The following is an 11808-nucleotide window of genomic DNA, read 5'->3' on the forward strand; positions in this document are numbered from 1 at the left end:
ATTCGCAATATATTTCGCACACAGCATCTACATATGCCGCTGGGCGTACATACACAAATTTGTAATTAGACGACACATATTTCAGAAGTAGGACGTCATAAAAACAAAGAAGTGTGAAAAAATTCCACAATATCCATGAAGTTTTAGTACACTTGTTTTTACTATAAAGACACTCCTTCAGTCGAGTCAGCTTAAGAAAATCCCTGACATTTGGCAGCGCTTTTGACAGCTTTCAACTGCAAAGGGCAAACTGCTGTAGGCAAAGACAATAACCTTTTATAGAACTATGAAGAGGCGTTGCCATAGAGACATTTACAAAATCGCGTTGTAGACACGCGAAGCAGCTGCGCCCAGCGTACAGAAACTGTTTCATTGTTTCAATGATGTTTTCAAGAATACACGAAAATGAAATTGTTTTCTATATTACTTTACAAAATCAATTCATTTTTTGTTTTCTTTTCTATTACAAAACTGGCAAAATTAATATCTAGTCAATGTCGGCTTTGTCAGCTTATATAAGTAGCTTCATTAGTATGGAGTGTAGGTGCAAACCAATTAGATTTCTTAAGACTTTCATTTCGGGGCTGATTCTTTTGGAAAATGTGGGATTTGCTGATATAGTCCTTTTGTCATCTTGCATATGCCGTGAAAATATATTTGCTAATTGCTGCAGTATGTTATTTTTAAAATTGAAATGCTCGTTTTGTATAGACTTTAAGGTCACCATTTTGTTCTTATGTAAAAGGTATATGAGTCATTGTAGAATATGTAATTATTTCATTTTTTTTTAATTTGATGAATTAAATCATAATTCGTACAGCAAACTTTAAGACGATTAAATAAAATACCTCCAATATTGCGTTGTACGCTGTTGTACTGAACATTTCTATAAAATGCGGTTTCTGCTTGTTAGCTATCACAGTATTTCCCCTGGTAGTGCCCATACCACATGTTCAGCTTATGTGTTTACAGATCCTAAACAGGGCCATGGGCACAAGAGACAGTGTTTCTCCTCCTGCCACTCACAGATGGCGCATGAGAAGTATGACTGCCAGTCTGCATCTGAGCGTGCTGCTCGTACACTGCTTCTGCTTTCGTGCTCTCTACAGAAACGATACCAACGGATAACGATTTCTGTTTGGTTGGGGACCACAATCACAACATATTTCTTTAATGAAATCAGTGACACTATTTCATTGTAAGTTTTTATTGTTCATTATTTATACGATAACGATTTAGACTGTAGAGGCATTTTCTAGAGCAGTCACTAAATATCCGACATGCCTCAATGAATAGTCGTCGTAATATTGCAGCACATATGTGGACATGTAGATCAGTCGTCTCATCATGAGATCTGAGTGCGATTGGTATATAAGGGCACATATGTGTTGTAATATTTCGACTATATTTCATTGAGGCAAATCGGATATTTATTGACTTTTTTCGCTCTTGAAAATGGCTCCACAGTCTAATTCGCGGTAGTGTGGTGAACGAATAACAAAAACTGACGGTCAAATGGCGGCAATGATTTCATTTTCATTCAAAAAATATGTACGAAGTTGCAGACAAGAGTGTATCCACAGAATGTAATGGGATAGTGGGGGATGAGAGGGCGAGGGAGGAGGTCAGGGTGCGAAGCAAAATTTCTTACTTTCACTTATACTTCACAAGGCATCCCAGGAAAGTCTGCGACGATTCGTGCTCCTGTTCTTGGTATACGCTCCTATCCTGCGATGTGCAAGCTTAATGTGGATTTCGTGCACAACAGCAGCATCCAAGAGAGGGCATATAAGCTTTTTGTAAGCGATATCTTTCTAGACGAATTGTGCTTTCTTACAATCAGTATGGTACCAAAACAAACATGTTAGCCGCTTCACCCGCAACGAAGGCTGCCTGATCGACCAAATGTTGCAACATCGTGTCACTAAAGTATATTTAAACGATTTAACAGGTCTCACTTGTGTCTGACGACCCGCGTAATCTAATACAACACTTGGTACATTTCGTAAGCACACAATTTTTAAATCCTCTTCATTTAGGTATAGTAAACAGCTTTTGAATCCTGTAGACAATTTGTCCAAATCTCAGATCAATTTTCTTCTCACATCGTCAGTCCCTGAAACTAAAACAAATACTGCCTGCTATGTCATTAATCATTAATACATAACACTTCGTCGAACAAACGCGAAATCTAGAACAGCGGTTTCCAATCTTACTGAGACCATTACCCTTGAGTGCAATCGGATATTATCTAGTTCCTCTACTTCACCCCCTTCACCCCCCCCCCCCCCCTGTCCGGTCAACATTAATGCCCAACTAATGATTTTTATAAACAACGAAATAGTAATAATTTAGAGAGATTCACTTCAGTTGTACTAATTATTTATTCAAAGCACGGCCGGTTTCGGGATTATAAAATCCATCTTCAAATTATGAAATTATTGAATTTTATAATGCATAACACGTAGCCGGGCCGGCAGTGCAAGAACACCAAATCACTGCATCTTGGCGGGACTAGACAAAAGAAGGGGGCTTAATAATCAAAATGACCTAAAAATATAAGGTCCGGGTGGATGGGACGAAGGAAAAGGAAACCGAGAGCAAACACCGTACTCATTCTCCTGAAGATGGGATTTTAAAATCCAGAAACCGGTCGAGGTTTGAGTGAATAATCAGTATAACTGAAGGGGATGTCTCTAAATTAATTACCATGACGCTCAGTTGCAGATGTCTTAGATACCAAATCTTGTGCAACAAACGAATGAGTAAATGAGACAATTAGTACTGCTTGTTTCCAGAAGCTTTCTTTTTTCCTTTTTTTAAGCGTTATAAAACAATTCTCAGTTTGTTGATTTGTTACGAGTCCTACGTAGCAACTCTTATCCAAAAACGAAAGCTAACTGTTCAAATTGCATTGAGGGTAGACACTTGTTAAAAAACAGGATTCCCCTGCAGCACTCCTCTCCCTAGCGACACTTGCTTCACCCACACCCTGGAACCACGTTTTAAAGTCATTGCGGAAGAGAGTAAATGCCTATTCAAAATATAATTATTTTTGGATAGCTCAACATGAATTTCCTAAGGGACCGTAGTTTATCATGCATTTACCAGTAGAATATGGCGCGGAGAAAATATTTCGCCGCATGCAACTTCCGTCCGAACTCGACGAAAGAATTCGTGACTGTGAACTCTCTATTTGGAAGAAACATAAAGAAAATTAAATAACTTCATGAAGGAGTGAGACATAGACCAGTTCCATTTAAGTCTGAATTTATGGCAATTAATAGACGAACTTACACTGCAATGAAGGATTTAACATGGATGCCGTTTTGACTGGCACTTCTCGTAATGAAAACAATTCCTTCGACGTTTTCACATACACGTCGCACAATAAATCTACTGCTAGGCACTTTTAGTATTAGACATTTACTTTACACTAAAACAATATTATTTTTAACGATAATAATACGGCGGCAAGACATGCGCGTCCGACACAAGTTATAGGAGACAAGAGAAGAATGAGTAACTGTTCATCGAGAATATCTCGTACATCAAAAAAAATGTGTAAAAAAGTGTTCTTCTTCTATCCGTTTTTCGCGCCGCGGTTTTCAAAGTCAATAACTCACAGCATCTCTGACGGCGCTTCGACAATAAACAAGTTACGTCACAGGTCGTTCACCTTTTACATTCTCGCAACATTATTTGCTAACTCTAGCTGTTGCCGAGCGACTGCTCGATTAGTGAATGATTTAAAATGATAAGGCAATCACATAATGTTACAGCCTCCGATTTTTTTTTTCTAATTAACTACTCACCCGAAATCGATTAAACTGGCGTTACTTATCGATGTAATCGCCCTGCAGACGTACCCATTTTTCACAACGCTGACGCCATGATTCCATGGCAGCGGCGAAGGCTTCTTTAGGAGTCTGTTTTGACCACTGGAAAATCGCTCAGGCAATAAAGCACGGCTGGTGAATGTGCGGCCACGGAGAGTGTCTTTCATTGTTGGAAAAAGCCAATAGTCACTAGGAGCCAGGTCAGGTGAGTAGGGAGCATGAGGAATCACTTCAAAGTTGTTATCACGAAGAAACTGTTGCGTAAAGTTAGCTCGATGTGCGGGTGCTTTGTCTTGGTGAAACAGCACACGCGCAGCTCTTCCCGGACGTTTTTGTTGCAGTGCAGGAAGGAATTTGTTCTTCAAAACATTTTCGTAGGATGCACCTGTAACCGTAGTGCGCTTTGGAACGCAATGGGTAAGGATTACGCCCTCGCTGTCCCAGAACATGGACACCATCATTTTTTCAGCACTGGCGGTTACCCGAAATTTTTTTGGTGGCGGTGAATCTGTGTGCTTCCATTGAGCTGACTGGCGCTTTGTTTCTGGATTGAAAAATGGCATCCACGTCTCATCCATTGTCACAACCGACGAAAAGAAAGTCCCATTCATGCTGTCGTTGCGCGTCAACATTGCTTGGCAACATGCCACACGGGCACCCATGTGGTCGTCCGTCAGCATTCGTGGCACCCACCTGGATGACACTTTTCGCATTTTCAGGTCGTCATGCAGGACTGTGTGCACAGAACCCACAGAAATGCCAACTCTGGAGGCGATCTGTTCAACAGTCATTCGGCGATCCCCCAAAACAATTCTCTCCACTTTCTCAATCATGTCGTCAGACCGGCTTGTGCGAGCCCGAGGTTGTTTCGGTTTGTTGTCACACGATGTTCTGCCTTCATTAAACTGTCGCACCCACGAACGCACTTTCGACACATCCGTAACTCCATCACCACATGTCTCCTTCAACTGTCGATGAATTTCAATTGGTTTCACACCACGCAAATTCAGAAAACGAATGATTGCACACTGTTCAAGTAAGGAAAACGTCGCCATTTTAAGTATTTAAAACAGTTCTCATTCTCGCTGCTGGCGGTAAAATTCCATCTGCTGTACGGTGCTGCCATCTCTGGGACATATTGACAATGAACGCGGCCTCATTTTAAAACAATGCGCATGTTTCTATCTCTTTCCAGTCCGGAGAAAAAAAAATCGGAGGCCTTAGAACTTGAATGCGCCTCGTAATAGCATCTTTTAAAAATAATTTGGTTTCAGGACAGAAACACAACTTCACCCTTTTGTTTTAACACTTAGAAAATAAATTTTATCCCTCAAGATGGTAATTGCCCCCAGATTGGGAACCACTGATCTAAGATGATGTGCTGCGTTCTGCCATTAATTAGTTTCCAACCTAGTCACAAAATTGGTTAGGTATCCTGAAATATTTTGTTTTTCTTTTTCCGCAGTGGATGGCATGGCACTAAACGAACACAGTTTAGTGCATCTAAAACCAACAAATGCTCATCGTTGCTCCTATCCACAAGCCTTGAAATGTAATGCTATGTTCCATTTGCCTTTTTTTAATTTTTTTTTTTACCGCATGTTGGTTTCCAGTGATTATGTTCCAGAAGGAATAGCAACACAAGAGCGTCACAGAGATGTTCTTCTAGTTCTACAGGTAGGCCCTACGAGAGAGACCTTAATGGCTCATGGTGTGGCTTACTGTTGAAATTTCGGAAGTTTAAGTTCCAAAAACAGTCAAGCAGTATTTACTTGCCCCTGCACACACCTCGTGAAGTCACTACAACAGAAAAATCAAAGACATTCTAGTTCATACGAAGTTCCCGAATTTTATTTTGAAGTATTTTCTACGGCTCCTATTCCCAACACAAGGATGACCTCCAAAATCAAAGGGTTTAGTTACCAATTTCTAAACTAAGAGCACTGCAAGGTAAAGATTTAGCTATGATGAAATTTACCAAATATTCTTTACATCAATGAGCATTTGAAAGTGAAATCACACTATCTTAACGGCATAGGCTTTAAATAAAATCAAACAACTCTTAAAAGCTTCTAACAGTCCGTGAAATAACTTACACAAACTCACAGTAACAACCAACTGAACCTTAACTGGGCACAACCACTCACATTTTAATCGATTTAAAGACTGTTTTAAGAAAAGATGTATGCAACAACTGTGATAAAATTTGAAGGTGAAACTTTTGCGTATACGACAACTGTAAAAGGAATTTGAAGCTGAATTTTTTATGAAATATTCAGAGCAACATTTTGGTATTGCAAGCGGTGCGCACCGGGTGTAGAACCCGTGACTCTCCACAAGAACGAAGCCCAGTAGCCCAAATTAACTGGTTCTAAAACATACACAAGACTATTATTACAAAATGGTTCCTTTCAAAGGGCACGGCCGACTTCCTTCCCCATCCTTCCCTAATCCGATGAGACCGATGACCTATCTGTCTGGTCTCCTTCCCCAAAACAACCAACCAACTATTATTACAAAAAAATAAAACTAACTTACGCAATATAGTGTGGCAACAAATAGCTGACTCTCATACTCTGGGGATTAGATTTAGGGATTAGATGCGCCCTCTTCCTTCAATAGCACTCTGTTCGACAATATAAGAAAGGACATGAAAAAAAATACTGGTAGCAGGTGATATAACAGAAAGCTACAATAAGTTAATATAATTTTTCTGGATTTACAAGAAGTAGGAATCTTTCGGGTTGCAACACCTGCACTGCCGGTCTTAAACAGACAATTCCGTTAATATTAAGAGAGTCCAGGCAGGGCCAACTCCATAAGGCTGCAGCAACAACACAGACGGAGCGTTAAAAGTCGCACCAAACTTTACGCTCTACACAACGGCAAAATTAACTGTGTCAGGTTGTATGTCCTTATCCATTTGTCTCACCAAAGGACCAACGCAATAAACAGCATGCATGTAATTGGAAGGAAGTTTTACCACGAGGCACTGAACCTTCTGAAACAAATCAAATGATTTAAATAGCAAGATGATAATTAGCGGGCATCGGTTTCTCTCAGAGGTCCGCCCAGTTAACGAGCGTTACCCAAATTAGCGCACCTTGCAAGACACTCGGCTGGTATAAAGTGTCGTAATTGCAGCTACAACAGCGATGCTGCACTATATGTAAATGTAAACTATAACGTCAAGCTGCTCACCGGGTATTAAAGGAAAGCCGTAAACATGCAGCTAGAGGTCCCATGGCGATACATAGAGTAGAACTCTGGCACAGACGGCGGCTTGCAGCATCAGTCCTTAGACCGTGAAGGAAAAGGCCCCTCTTCCGCGGTACCACCAACTACGGCGGAACGCGGTCCACACGCCCGCCGTGAAAGCATAGCCGCCAAACCCGGGCCGCCATATGCCCCGCACGCCCGATGAGCTTCTCAGCTAGGCACCACATACCACCACGGCGGACTGTCTGCGAGAGAGCGAGCTCGCTAGAGACCTCTTAGAAGCCGCCCTGGACGCCCTCTAGGCAAAAATAAGCACACACGAAAACATGACGCGATAGTCCGATGAGCGACACGGCTGACAGTTATCCATACGGGAAGTCATTTCTGTCGAAGCAACATATGTGAACAGAAAAGGCAGCGGGAAATTCGTTCTGAAACATCTCATAACTGTACCGCCACGAATCATATGGTGGCTTCTGGAGTACATAGCCAGACATGGAAACAATTAAACGTGGCACTGGATGGCCTATTCGTTCCATACCTATCTCCTTCTCCTTATGTTCTCATGTTCCACAATCTTCCTGAGTCAATTAAGCGTTCCTTTCTCTCGCCATAGTCGAACATGATCGTTTTGATGGTCTAGGTGCTATAGCGTCGAGAGGAATAATGTAGCAGAGCGAAGTGACCTCCAGAACTTTCAACACGGTACGCTCACAGGTCGACATTACTGTGACACTACACTCCTTCCCCATATGCGTCTTGGCATGGGTGAATGGGCTCTGACGTCATTTTTATGAACGATAATATGCGACCACATCGAACAGCGCTCGAATAGGAGCTCTTGGAAAGAAGGGATAGTCGGTGAATGGACTGGTTTGTACGTCTTAAATGCTACAGAGCATGTGTGAGGTGTGTTGGGGAGACGTATTTTAGTAGATGACGTTCTCTAATTTCCGTCCATTAGTTGTTAACCAGGCTTGTGCAGGAATGGACTATCACAAGAAGTCCTTACCAACTTTGTGGCCAGCATCGGAGCGCCTTGCAGAGCATGCATTGACGTTCGTTGTAATCACAAACACGCTATTAAGAACCATTTCCCGCATTTGTAAAGTCCACGGAACCACCATAAATCCCCTTAACTTCAGTGTAGTTACTTTAATAAAAGTGTCATTTCTTTCACCTCATTGGGTATTTCTTTGTGTAACATTCTGTACATACTATAATACATATAATACACTGTAGCAGCTTTTCTGGTCCAAGTGCCATCGAACTATATTACTTCGCAGTGACACAGCACGCGAAAGCTACTTTCGTCCTTAAGATCTGAACGCCAAAGATTCCACCCTGCATACAAGAGCAAAAAATTGCAGTCCCAACAGCGAGGTCATCGGTCTCACGGGATTAGGGAAGGATGGGAAAGGAGGTCGGCCGTGCCCTTTAAAAGGAACCACCCTGGAATTTGCCTGAAGCGATTTAGGGAAATGACGGGAAACCTAATTCAGGAGGGCTGGACGTGGGATTGACCCGTCGTCCCCCATAATGCGAGTCCAATATGCTAACCACTGCGCCACCTCGCATTGTGAATGTGTGGGAACCAGCGCCCCTAGTAAAGGGGCATTTCATTGACACCCTCTATTCCACTACCTGAGGCCTTTCCTATCCATTCTCAGCGGCGGTGTGAGACATGCTTTCTTCGGCCAGCCATAAGGAAACAGCATGATGTCAATGGCTCTGACCTCCATAGCAGAGACGTCAAAAAAAGAAAAAATAGGGGGGGGGGGGATGAAATGCATGTAAGACAGCGTGTGTTGACCATACCGTCGTGTTAGATGCCACCGGTGGCACTAGACAGAATTGTGGTGAAATTTAGTGCCAGTATGACACCATGAACCCATCTTACACGTCACATGAGCTTCTGAGATCTGGCCTTTCTTTTGCATGTGTCGACGCCTTGATGTTGTTTGGAGCTGTTCGAGAGTGGAATAATAGAGAATTATTGTGAAGGTGGTTCGATGAACTCTCTGCCAGGCACTTAACTGTGATTTGCGGAGTATCCATGTAGATGCAGAAGCGCCTCCGAGCCACGTGACGCCACGTTTTGTAAGGGCCTTTGAGCCAAATCTCAAACTTCCGCGTCACAAAGGGAGACAGTAACGGTGTTAATTTAATTGTGTTGCGACATATTTATTTTGTCTTACAGTCTTTGCATGAGATGTCTAGTGGTGATACATCACGCCATGAGGAACAACTTTTGTTAGAGACAAACCGTTCAGTGACACTTACCTGCGATCCCTGAGGTCCTTTAGTATTTCTGTGCCCTCTGAGGAGCATCGGAGCGTAGCCACTGTCCGATTTGTACGTGTTTTGTGTGTTGTCTGCAGTTCAGCTCCATATGGTAGGAAAATTAAAGTTCCTGATTCGCTCCTAAAATATCTTTCTCTGCTTAGAGATTCTCAACGTTCTGGTTTCATTTTTTAAAATCACTTTATCAATTTATTGAGATAGGTAGAATGCACCTGGTTAGTAAACGTTGCTAATATAATCACCGAACTATATATAAATAGATAAAGCGATTTTGGGTATTTCACCGAACTACTCCAGGTATTTATTTATTCCAATCGTCTATTAATCTATCTCCTGTCGCCTTCCATGTCTGTCCATCTGCTCTTTCCCCCTCTAAACCTCTCGTCCTCCCTCTCCTCTAGTTCCATATCGTCCTCTCCGTGTTCATCTCCTCTTTTCTTTCCATCTCCTCTCTCTCTGTACATTTCCTCCTTCCCTTCTCTCTGTCTACTTCCTCTTCCAGCCCATCTCTGACCATGTTCTCTTTCCCCCTCACTGTCTGTCCATCTCCTGCTCCCGGTTCTCTCTCCACGTTATCACGCTCGTCCCAATAGGAGGCTGTTGGTTCTTATCCCTACAGCATTTCTTCCCAGATTGTAATAAATTTGGCTGAAATCGTCTCAGAAGTTTAGGCTGTGCTTCTTAGCCGTGGCTTTTCCCGCGTACGCACATGTCAGTCACATATATTTAAAATATTTCAGACGTATTTTACACATATATCGCCTGTATCTCGAGCTAATTTCGCCCTGCAGTTTAATTTTCACCCAGCTTACTGCTCATGCGTCTTATCTCCTGAACTATGTGCTGTACAATGTTAATATTTTGCAGCTACATCCAGTGGTATGTGTGGCTACTGTCTACAAAATGAGTTTTGAGTAGAGTCAGTAGTAAAGGAGCAATAAACTAAAATGTCTTGCATGATGTGGCAGTTTTTACCCATGTCTCAGTGTTTATGACGTCTCATCTCCTGAATTATGTGTCGTAGAATGATATCATTTTTCTGGTATATTCTGTAGTACATGTGATTACTGTTTGAAAAAATGTCTCGTGACTACAATTAATAGCAAAGAAGTAATAAATTAAAACGTCATGCTTCATGTGGAAGTTTTACTGCATGAACTGCGAAAATGAGTGATAAACCTTTTTCCTTCCATTCTTTTGTTGGGGTCGTCCGCAAGAAAAAGTTTCGTAAATGTTTGAAATGATATTTGAAGCTTGTTGCAAGCCTCTAAGTACTCTCATCCACAAGTACTGGATGACTGAAGTATTGGTATCCGCATGTCGTGGGCTACACTGCTTATTCATCTCCAACCCACCCGTTTTATAGGTAGGTGGTTTTAACCCATGACGATGATGTACAGACAGTGAGTGATATGTCTACGAAGTTTGGTTGAAACCGGTCCAGTCGGTTAGGAAGTGTGGAACATACATACATGTTATACATAGATCCTATCAATGGACATCTCGTCACAAATAAATTAAAAGTAGTTAGAATCCTACGTCCCAAGCAAGGTTTTCGGGAGATTTCCCATAGCTATAAGGTAAATACCGGCATTGGTAATTCTTTTCCATTTATTCCCAGTTGGGACGCGCTTCCAACCCACGACCAGCTCACCTACATCTGTCTGAACAGAACCGCTGTTCTGTGGGCTGGAAATCAAACAGCTTGACTTACTCCAAGACGTGGTAAACGAAAAATACCAGAAAAAGTCATTGTTTGTAAAATTTGTGGTATGTCCCCGATATCTTTTTTTCGAAGCTCTACATGAATGTGCTCACAGAACTTTTCTCTACAGACGGCATCAATGGATATGTACGTCACACCGTAACTTGGATATAAGAATCTGTTAATCTGTTAGCTGATATATCAACCTGTAGAGTATCTCTTTAAATCTCATTTTCTTTCCAAATTACACTACGCTGATACTTTCATGGTGGTATACAGCTGCTGTTGAAGGTCTTCCTTTACTTCAGCTAAATGTGCATCGTATCGAAAATGACTAAAATTTTTACGATATTTCTCCTGACTTTCGTCGGTAACATCGTCAATAGATGTATTAAAAATTGTCAGCACCCTTCTCTAAGCCCATGTGTTGGCACGTCTGACGAGCGCCAAGTAAAATTTTGTAATACTGTACCCCAAACATTGCAAGAACCTCTTGACCAATAAGACCTGATGAAGCATTCCTCTATTTCAAGTATGAAACACTTCCTCGTAACTAGTGCAGATAATGTGTTTAGCGGAGCTGCCCCTCAGACAACAAAAGGAAGACCTGCCGCCTGAAGAGAGTCGTGTTCCTGTCGCGACCCGCGCGCCCTTGGCTCCACTCTTCCAGCTCAGGCGGCACTCAACCTCGAGTGGCGTCCATTGTTCCTGCTACACAATTACGCCGGCGCGTGGGCCTGT

This window comes from Schistocerca serialis, chromosome 4 (genome assembly GCF_023864345.2).
Source record: "Schistocerca serialis cubense isolate TAMUIC-IGC-003099 chromosome 4, iqSchSeri2.2, whole genome shotgun sequence".
NCBI classification, from domain to species: domain Eukaryota; kingdom Metazoa; phylum Arthropoda; class Insecta; order Orthoptera; family Acrididae; genus Schistocerca; species Schistocerca serialis.